Source organism: Salminus brasiliensis, chromosome 1, assembly GCF_030463535.1.
Source record: "Salminus brasiliensis chromosome 1, fSalBra1.hap2, whole genome shotgun sequence".
Lineage (NCBI taxonomy): Eukaryota > Metazoa > Chordata > Actinopteri > Characiformes > Bryconidae > Salminus > Salminus brasiliensis.
Genome location: NC_132878.1, coordinates 95,342,459 through 95,353,872, shown reverse-complemented (window position 1 = coordinate 95,353,872; position 11,414 = coordinate 95,342,459). Strand labels below are relative to the sequence as shown.

General features: G+C 47.0%; 1 protein-coding gene across 2 annotated transcripts in view; it reads right to left on the bottom strand.

Annotated features, from left to right (window-relative positions):
- The window catches only part of LOC140568588 (mannosyl-oligosaccharide 1,2-alpha-mannosidase IA), a 287,633-nt gene that overhangs the window by 147,282 nt on the left and 128,937 nt on the right, over window positions 1-11,414 (bottom strand). The gene's annotated exons all lie outside the window — the stretch shown is intronic.

Sequence of the window (11,414 nt, the reverse complement as noted above, 5' to 3'; positions counted from 1 at the left end):
CGTAGTTCGGGTGCTGTAGCTAGCCGTCTGTTGTTGCACATTTCTATGAGCAATATGTTCACTAAGGAGCCGAAACCATGCCTCCTTTGTTGTGTGCACTTCTTACCCCCCTACTTCCCCACACACTCCCCAGTAGGGCACAAGGGATAGGGCAGCATGGAAAACGAGGTAGGCAGGCTGCTAGCTTAGCGGCAAAATAGGGTGAAACATCAGCCGCGGAGAGCAGGTGAGCAGAAGCACAGCAACAACAGATACCATAAAAACCACATCATAACGAATCAGAATACCACAGCAACCACCTAGCAACATCACAAACACCTGAAATACCACAGCATCTGCTTAGCAACATCACAGCAACCACTTAATAGCACCACAGAAACCACCTAGCAACATCACAAACACCTGAAATACCACAGCATCCGCTTAGCAACATCACAGCAACCACTTAACAGCACCACAGAAACCACCTAGCAACATCACAAACACCTGACATACCACAGCATCCACTTAACAACATCACAGCAACCACTTAACAGCACCACAGAAACCACCTAGCAACATCACAAACACCTGAAATACCACAGCATTCTCTTAGCAACATCACAGCAACCACTTAACAGCACCACAAAAACCACCTAGCAACACCAGAGCAACCACTTCGAATGCCACAGCAGCCATCTAACAATATCATGGCGACCCCTTACCAACACCATAATGACCACCTGGCAACACCACAGCAACCACTTAGCAACACCTTAGCAACCATATATCAATAGCCTAGCATCAGCCTGTGCAGTCATTCTATGCTTGTCCTGGTTGTGTAACAGGGTGGTAATAGTACACCTCTATTCGCCCTTTTATTTTTTATGAGAGACGCATTAGTTGAACTGAGGGGAGGTGGTTTGATGGTATACGTTATTATGCTCATGAGGTAAATGAGGTATTTAAACACACACACACACACACACACACACAGAGCCATAGTCCTACAACTTGGGCCTACTTGAAGCCCACCAGACCACAACATGCTGACCATGCTGGACGTCCCGAGTGTCCCCAGTGTCACCAGTGAAATCCAAATGTGGTCACTCTACTTCCAGACAGCAAGCATCAGCCGTGTGTGCCAGTGAGGCGGCTGGTGTACAGTAGACTCCACAGAGGAGTGGGAAAAGAGGTGTGGTGAGGAGAGAGAGAGCGCGAGAGCGGGCGAGAGAGGCGCGAGAGTGAGAGGAAGAGAGAGAGAGAGAGAGACAGAGGAAAGTGAGGATTTAATCATTTCTCATTTCTCTCAGTGACACAAACACTCCGGCGTCGTCTGTCTCCGCCTGCAGCCAAACACTGATATAATTAGCTGTTGTGTTACAGCAGCAACACTGCTCATCATTAATCAAAATGCATAAATTCATGAAAACACTGACAGCACACACACACACACACACACACGACATGATTTACTACAAAACACCACTCCACAACAAACACACGCCAAGAGGAAATGTGTCCCTTCCTTAGAAAAGGCTCATAGCCAGGGCCGGCCCAAGCCTTTATGGGGGGCCCTAAGCAGATTTTCATTTGGGGGAGGGCCCCCATACCACCACCTCAGCACCAGATTCTTCATCATTCCATAGGGAGAGAGATATTTGTGCAATACGCTAAAGCTGAAGCCCCCGGGCCTTTATCCACCACCCAAGCGGTGCGTATATCTGCATTTGCCCAACAGTGGCAGCAGCAGCTAATGGCAGGAACTGATTAGCCTAGCATCGGTGAGAAACTATGAAAATAAATGAATATAAAAATGGCTTTTATCTGTGTAATATCATTTCATTTTATTATTCAGTGTTTTTTTAAAATATGTATTTTTTATCATGATATCTTGGTGCTCTTGGGGGCCCCCTGGTGGCACCGGGGTCCTAAGCAGCCAGGTAATTCGAGTATGCCTTGGGCCGGCTTTCTGTTCACGACAGCTCGCTTGGAGTTCTTCCAAGAGGCACCTAGAGGACTCTCAAACCATGAGAGACAAGGTTCTCTGGTCTGAGGAAACCAAACCTGAACTTTCTGGGCCTAAAACCAAGAAGAAACCAGGCTCCGTTCGTCACCTGGCTAATCGCCATCCCCACAGTGAAGCATGGTGGTGGCAGCATCATGACCAGGCCGACTAGCCTTGGTGGAGGGAGAGATGAACGCAGTCATCTGCAGAGACCCTTGAAGAAAACTCTGGACCTCTGGAGCGAGTGCTAGCCTAGAAGCTAAAGGCTAGAAGCTAACCCTAGCAGACCCAGCGATAATCTGATCAACTAACTGTTTGTGGAAGGAGCTGAAGATGCCGGTACTGTATGTTCTCCAGGCTCATATTTAAGAGGATGGGCCTACTTGGAAATGTGAGAATCCATGGCTTTAGAGAAGCAAAAAAAAAAAAAAAAGCCCCTCAAGACAGAGGCTGAGAATCCCCCTGAGGCGAAATGTGCAGAGTGGAAGTCTGGGAGCCAGATGGAGGGTGATACCGGTCCTGCTAGCCAAAGCTAGCCTTCAATACAAGGCGCTAATGTGGGAAAGCTCCCAGCAGTGACAGGAGGAGACGTTTTCAGGCCTCAGAGTGAATTAACGTGAGGGAATCCGACGGCGGGCGGCTTCTTTAAGACGAAGAACGAAGGCCGGGAAGCTGATGTAAAGGGCCTCGGGCGCCAAGGCGGCTCGGTGTCGGTCTTGTTAAGGAGGAGAGCTGATGGGCTTTTATTTCCTCTGAGGAAGAAAGACGAAGTGTTACATTACAGACGCCTCAGATTCCGTTTTAATTCAGTCCAAGAAACGCGTCTTTCTCGAAAGCCAGCCGAGCGCTCCTCCCCGAGGGGTCTGGAGGAGAATAAAAGGGATTAAAGAGAGGAGAAGAAAGCACGTTAAATAAATGCTGCTTTTTTGTTTCTGCTTGAACTCGGTGTCCACTTTATCTGCACGGAGCAGCACTGCAGCTGATAAGCGTGAAGGCGCTGGCGGAGATACTGAATACCTAAATACCTTCAGCACAGGGGTCCTTTGAGTAAGCACAGCGAGGCAATGCACACACACACATATTTTCACCCCACTGACACCACTTACCTCCATGCTTTCTGTTTTCAATTGGTATATACACACACACACGCTAAAAGGACAAAAGTATTTGGACACCTGCTCTTCTGCTCATTGTTTCTTCTGAAATCAAGGCTATTAAAAAGAGTCGATCATGCTTCTGCTGGAGTAACTGTCTCCACTGTCCAGAGAAGAAGAAGGCAGTGGAAGATCGTCCACTGTTCCACAGCTCCTCAATGCTGGGGGGCTTTATACCCACTTTAAGCAGCATGGTGCCTACAGGTTCATGTGTATCCCTTCCAGAGAGTCCTACTCTTATTTAGAAGGGGTGTCCACAAACATTTGGACATGCTGTATATATCCTAGGTATGTAATTTGTGAGTTCACCACTGCCAGCGGTTCCAAACTCCTGACGCTCTGAAAGTCTGAAGGGTCCAGTCCAGGACAAATGCTACCAGAGAGGGGCGGTGGTGGGCAGGGGGTTTTAATGTTACGGCTGATCGTTTTACAAACCCAGCTTTCTCCACATACACTACACGGCCAAATGTTTGTGGATACCGCTTCTAATAAATGCTACTTCAGCTACTTTACGTTGCACCCATTGCTGACCCCGGTGTTCATATGCACACACAAACACACACACACAGCTTGTCTAGTCTCTATAGAGAGGAGCTGCCAATAGAATAGGACTCTCTGGAGCAGATAAACATGATGAACCTATTGGCACCATGCTGCCTAATGCCAGGTGTGGGCTAGTAGAGGGGTACATCCATATTTTCTCCCGTGCTTCTACTCCTGAAGCTCAAAGCCGATGGTGCCGTGGTCGGGTTTGACTGAAGGGGAAGGAGAGAGTGGCTCTACTGGCCTGCTCGTAAATCAAGATGGCAAAAGGGATTATGAGGGATCAGCAGAACGGTGAAACTCCAGATGTCTCAGTGAGGCGGAAAACCCAAGAGAAATGCCAGAATTCCTCAGAGAGAAACACACACACACACACACACACACACACACACACACATATATATATATATATATATATATATATATATATATATATATATATATATATATATATATAAAAGCCACAACTTCATTACGATCTCTAAAGAAACTGTCGGGGGGTTTAAACGGTGCTGGTCTTGTCGGTGACGGCAAAATGACGAGCAGAAAGAAAGCCATTACCAAAACACGGCGTGTGTTTTCCTCTTAATGAGAGAACACGCTCTCAGATCAGATCTGATCCTCTGATGAATCACTCCTCGTAAAGCGTTTGTACTTCTTTATTTATTTATTTGTTTATTTATTTATGTATTTATTAATTTATTCAGACATCAGTGCCCCTGCCACGTCAGCGCCGGAGACCACCCACCAACGCCGGGGCTGTTGGGGGAAAAAAGCACCGTTCCGGCAGAAATGAAGCGCAAATAAATACGTAAATAAATAAATAAATAAATAAACGAGCCAAATATCGACCAATCGGGAAAGGTATTGTGTTCCCAGTGTGCTCTTTGTGCTCCCTGGAGGAGATGAAAAGCCTCCGCTGAGCCATTAGCAGCCTGGCAAGGCGCTCGGGCCTTTTATCGCAGCATGGAGGCCTCCTGTGGGGGCAGCGAGCCTGCTCCAACCCCCTCCAACCCCCTCCCCATACACACCACACTGTGCGCTAAGGCTGGGCAGTGTAGTCAAAAAGTGGGCTAGCGTGGGCTAGAGGGGTACAAAGCCCCCGTCCCCCCACCTCACCCCCACCAGCATTGAGCTGTGTGTCCAACATCCCACAGCAGTGCTGCAGCTCCAAAGTCCAGCAGAAAGCTCTTCTTCGTCTCTGAACATCAGAGTTTCCAGCTACTCTTTAATCTCCTTGATTGATTTCAGAAGAAACAGTAAACAAGCAGGTGTCCCAATACTTTTGTTCATAAAATACGAAGGTTATACAATATAATATAATATAATATAATATAATATAATATAATAAAAAACAAAAAAGCTTTGCTATTTTCTCGCTGCCCCTGAGCAAGCAATTTCCCCTGATGCAGACTGGACAGGAACTGTGTGCTCGAGGCCACTCCAGGGTGAATTATGCTTAATGAGGTACTTCACAACACAGACGCATCGGAAAACAGGACAGCACATTAAAAGACACCTTCCTTTGAGCGCGAGACATGAAGCATTTCCAGAGAACAACACTGGAACAGTCATTATCTGCCCATTTCGCAGCTCTGGAATACAAAAGGAGCAGGTTTGAGAAGGACTAGGCCGGCCTGGTTTCACCTCAGCACTCCATAAAAAGCCACTTCCCGAAAGTCTGGACAGTCCAGTCCAGGTCCTGATTAGACAAATGCTACCAGAGAGGGGCAGGGGTGGGCAGGGGGTTTTAATGTTACTGCTGATCGGTTTACAAACCCACTCTATCTCCACATACACTACACGGCCAAATGTTTGTGGACACCCCTTCTAATAAATGCTACTTCAGCTACTTTATGTTGCACCCATTGCTGACCCTGGTGTTCATATGGTGTGCACACACACGCACACACATACACAGCTTGTCTAGTCCTTGTAGAGAGGAACTGCCAATAGAACAGGACTCTCTGAAGCAGATAAACTCATAAACCTATTGGCACCATGCTGCCTAATGCCAGGCGTGGACTATAGAGGGGTATAAAGCCCCCCCAGCAGCAGCATTGAGCTGTGGAGCAGTGGAAGAACTGCTGAGTTCTCTGGAATGATGGATGGTTGGGGAGTTGGGGATAATGCACCCAACATCCTGACCTTACGAGAAGCGATGCTCCTCCAAAATCAGTAAATAAGCAGGTGTCCCAATACTTTTGTCCATTTAGCGAATTTCAAAGACTCAAAAACAAACAGGATCTGGATGAACTGAAGGGCAAAGCGCTGCCTCCAAAGCGTCTTTCCAGGGCTTGGAAAGCAGCTGGCCTCCCGCGAGAGCCTCTCTGCCTCTAATTACAGTAGATGTGCTGTTTTCCGCACAGCCTGAAGCCCTATCACGCTGAAGCTTAATCAATAGCTGGAGACGGCTGGCCTGTCCTTAAAACACTCAACGTCACAAACAGAGTTCCGCAAATGTGTGGGGACTGGGAGCGTAATGGGTAGGCAGTGGAATAAGAGAGAGCGAGAGAGCGCTTTGAGACGATTATCAGCCCCGTCGCGCATTAAAAGCTCGCGGCTGGCCGACTGGCGGACGAGGAAAGAAAGAGGGAGAAGGAGATAAATGGTGGAATGGTGCGCGGGCCAGCTCTGATTGCAAGCAGCTGTGCTGGGAAAAAGGGAGGACAGGCAGAAGAGGGACTGGAGGAAGAGGAAGAAGGAGCAGGAGAAAAGAAAGATACGACATTGAGGAGCGAAATTAGCGAAATTAGCAAGATTAGCGGATACTGCACTCAAGAGCGCATCTTCATCCGACTGGTTTCCGAGGCCGGACGTACTGCAGCTGCGTCAAGCTCATCCTAACATCCTAACAACAACTACAACAACAACAGCATCAAAAAAAAGACACCCCTCCTCAAACGCCCGCACTCTCCAGGCCTCAAAATCGACGAGCGTTCGTAATGAGGAGCTTTTTCTTCTCTTTTCTTTTCCTCCGAAGCGAAAGGGCACTTCAGGAACAGGCACTGGCTAAATTTACACGCCGGGCCCACATAAATATTCAGCTGCTCAGTTGGAGCCCGCAGGAAAGATTCAGAGCCTCCGCAGGAAAGGCTGCTCTGGAGAAATTCATCACCACCTTCTAGCATACAGCTCAATGCTACATCTTACAGGAACCCCTTAAAGGCTGCGAAAAACGGGTGATGCATCACCCTCTTGGGACTATCTACACCGATCAGCCATAACATTAAAACTCTGTTCTTAAGGGGCGATGATGGGCGCTAAAAGCAGGTCAAAAGGTCAAGCTTAGGTCAATCTGAGCCACTCATCCCGGGGCCATGCTGCTTCGCCATCAGCTCCTGGAGTCAGAGAGAGCACAACCGGGTGGGTAGATGGTGCTCTCGCCCTCCCCTCGTCACTGGACTGGGTCAGAACGTCTCCACAACATCAGGCAGGTCTTGTTGGGTGTTCCTGGGATGCGGTGGTCTGGTGAACTGGTGACAGACAGGGCCATGGGCGCCCCCCCTAGGAGTCAGTGAAGCTTATGGAGGCCCAACCTCACCTCACAACTTACAGGACCTGACTGTTAATGCTATTCCTGGTGCCAGACGCACATCACAGGGCTGAATTAGAGGCACTGTAGGGGGCGCTAGTAAGTAAGGCGTTTATGTTTAAGGTCCTCCTACTGGAATATGAGGGAAGTGCAGTATCCCACGCCTGGCATTAGGCAGCATGGTGGCAATAGGTTCATCTGGACAGGCCAAATCCGAGGCAAATGGAACAGCAGAAGCACTTTTGACTGAATGCTCATTCCCACAGTAATGGTGTTTTGCAGCTAGCATTAGCATTAACTTTCTAGCTGGAGGTGAATGGGACTATGGGACTGAATTTCTCGCCTCATCTAGTGAAGGACGAACCCACTCAGCTCATATTTATAGCAAAAACAATGCAATTACCCAGCAAAAAGTACCAGGAGTGAGACACGCTGAACCGCAAGGCAAGTCTAAGGCAGCAGAGCTGTAAACACTCCAGGAGCACCTCAAGCAAACCGTGTCAGCCACTTATTTTCTGCCCGAAAAAGAGCCCCTTGAATCCCCCCATGCTGTTACAATTACACTGCAGAGTGAACACACACAACGTTCGGCCGTCTCGGTGCCCGCGAGGCGCTGGCGGGAAATCGCAGCCCTGACCCCAAAGCTCACTGACCACAAGCAGTGGAGGTGTTCGGTGCAGAAAATGATTTACCGCCAGGACTCTGCGACCCCGCGGGGGCCTATGGGGTCACAGCCCCCACAAATGGGTCTAGGACCCATAAACAAATGACTGGTGAATTAGCTAGGCTAAATTAGCTCATCAGGCTTAAAAAATTAATATGCTACAAATGGTTTTTTGTGCAATGCCATAGAAGAACCACTTTTGGTTCCTTCCAAAAGGTTCTTCTATGCCTTTGCTTGAAGAACTGTTTGTAGCAGCTTTATGCTAAGAAAGTAGGTGTGAGTGGAACTCGTGTGGCAATCTGGCTATGGTCAATTTCCCGTACAGTCTTAAAAACAAAGGTGCTACAAGTGGTTCCTTGAGAAATCCCATAGAAGAAGCACTTATTGGCCACTTTTGTAAAAGGTCCATAAAATGGACCTGATTTTATTTATCTTTAAAAGGTTCTCTCTTTCTCAAACATGGTTTCTGAGGTAAGTAAAAGTGGGTCTTCTATGGCTAAATCGCTAAACGAACCATTTGTAGCACCTTTCTTTGTAAGACGGTATTCCTTTCCCCATGCCCAATGGTTTCGGGTAGGCTCTGGACCTACCACAACCCTGGCCATTAAGAAGTGGATAAGAAGATGGAGCATCTCAGTGGTCTAGTGCGCTACCACTATGACCCGGGGGGTCGTGGGTTTGAATCCCGGGGCCATGCTGCTTTGGCATCAGCTCCCGGAGTCAGAGAGAGCACAACCGGGTGGGTAGATGGCGCTCTCCCTCCCCTCGTCACTCTTAAGCGATGTTGGCCGACACTGTCGGCATCTGTTAGCTGGTGCAGTGGAGCTTTCCTCTGAGCATGATGCCGCATCAGCAGCCGTATAGAAGGATGTATCAGACACTAGTCCTTACCCTCCCTAACTACCCTGGGGAGCTACGAACGGGTGGCTTAATCGGCAGTACCAGTTTGGGGACATATGGGGACAAACTAATTTGTCAGAAAAACAAAAGAAAAGATTGAGGATCCAACGACCATATCTACTGGTACTGGACCGTATCGACATGCTAACTGAGTAAGTGTTTATGGAAAGTGTCAAACTTTCTCTACTTGACACACGTCAATCAATAAAGGTGTAAAAATACTGATAAAAACAAACACACATTTTCGCGTTACGGGGTGGTTGGGTTGAAAAAAGCAATAAACGATGTAAAAACATGTTAGAGGCCTTTATGTGGTCCTGGATGCTCCAGAGGGTCAAATGATGTCATTTCCTCTTTGTGATGACTTTTAAAGCAATAGTACATTATTTACAGACAAAACTAGTTAGTGTGACAGGGTGGTAAGTCAAGATCTGAGGATGCACCCAAATCATAAACGCCTTTTTTTAATATAAGGTGTGTTTTTTTATTTAAATGTATTAATATTTTTAATATTATATATAATAAATATATTGTATATAATGTTATATATAATATATATAATGTTAATGAGTGGATTCAATAGCTTTAAGCTTTGCAAAACTGAGTTTTGTGAGTGTGTGAGTGTGTGAGAGTGTGTGTGTGTGAGAGAGAGAGAGAGAGAGAGAGAGAGAGGGAGAGAGAGAGAGCATAGCATCATTCATTCTGCCAAGGGAGCAAAAGATCACAAGTAATAAATCACCTTTCCTCTCCAGGCCACCTTAACAAGCTGCTGGATCATCATCTAAAGACACTAACGTCAGCTTACACACACACACACACACACACACACACCGCAAAAAGGCCTACATACACTCTATACCAGCTACGGCTGCACTACAGTAAAGTCCTCTACCTCCAACAACCTCAACCTTCTGTAAGACTCAGCACCTCCCCAAATCCTGACGTCCAGCTCTGTGTCCAGCAGAACCACGTGGTCAGCCACTGTAAACCCACAGCATCCCCTCACAGGAGAAAATTACAATTACACAGGGCAGTCTGGTGTGTGAGAGAGGGCGAGAGAGAGAGAGAGAGAGAGCGAGAGAGAAAGAGAGAGAGAGAGAGAGAGAGAGAGAGAGAGAGAGAGAGAGAGAGAGACAGAGAGAGAGGCCAAGACAAACATGTTGCAGGATTCGTTTGTTTGGACGGTTCACTGAAACTCTAATTGCACAGCTGGTCAGATCTGCAGCTGAAAGTGGACCCTGACAACAGCAGAAGACCGTTAGCTTTTGAAGCACTGGAAAATCTGGAAATGGTGATCAAATGTTTGATCAAGTGTCCACACACACACACATACACACACACACATACACAGTGCCAGTCAGACGTCTGGCCAATTCAATGCTCATTACACAAAGGCATTGGCCAAATCCAGAGTTGTTACACAATGTCATTGGCGAATTGTGTGGTCAGGACAGTTGACACTGACCACAGGTCAATTCTATGGCGTGACAATGTCACTGGGCAAAACTCTGATCGTAACAACACTAAAGGTCAGTTCTATGCTGGTAAACTGCAATGCCACAAACATGGTCATTATAATGCAATTGACCACATCTATTATAATGACAATGCCACTGGCAAATTCTATACCAATTACAAGGCCATTACCCAAATCTGTGGTCATGACAATCCCATTGGCCAAATCTATGATAATGTCACCGTCATTGGTTAAATATATGGTCATGGCAACACAAAAGGTCAATTATATGGTAGTGAAAACACCATAGGTCAATTCTATGGTCATGACAATGCCACAGCCCATGCCTATGACCATGACAAGGCCATTGCCCAAATCTGTGTCCATGCCTTTAATCGTGACAATACCACTGCTTATGCCTTTGATCATGACATTCCCACTGTCCATGCCTTTGATCATGACAATGCCATTGTCAATGCCTTTGATTATGACAATGCCACTGTCTATGCATTTGTTCATGACAATGCCACTGCTTATGCCTTTGATCATGACATTCCCACTGTCCATGCCTTTGATCATGACAATGCCACTGTCCAAGACTTTGATCATGTCAATGCCACTGCCTATGCCTTTGTTCATGACAATGCCACTGTCCATGCCTTTGATCATGACAATGTCATTGTCAATGCCTTTGATTATGACAATGTCACTGCCTATGCCTTTGATCATGACAATGCCACTGTCTTTGCCTTTGTTCATGACAATGCCACTGTCTAAGCCTTTGATCATGACAACCCCACTGTCTATGCCTTTGATCATGACAATGCCACTGCCTATGCCTTTGATAATGACAATGTCACTGTCCATGCCTTTGATCATGACAATGCCACTGCTTATGCCTTTGATCATGACAATGTCATTGTCTATGCCTTTGTTCATGTCAATGCCACTGTCTATGCCTTTGATCATGACAATCCCACTGTCCATGCCTTTGATCATGACAATGCCACTGCCCATGCCTTTGATCATGACAATGCCACTGTCCATGCCTTTGATCATGACAATACCACTGCTTATGCCTTTGATCATGACAATGCCACTTTCCAAGACTTTGATAATGACAATGCCACTGCCTATGCCAAATCTACAGTCATGGTGATCATGGCAATGCTACT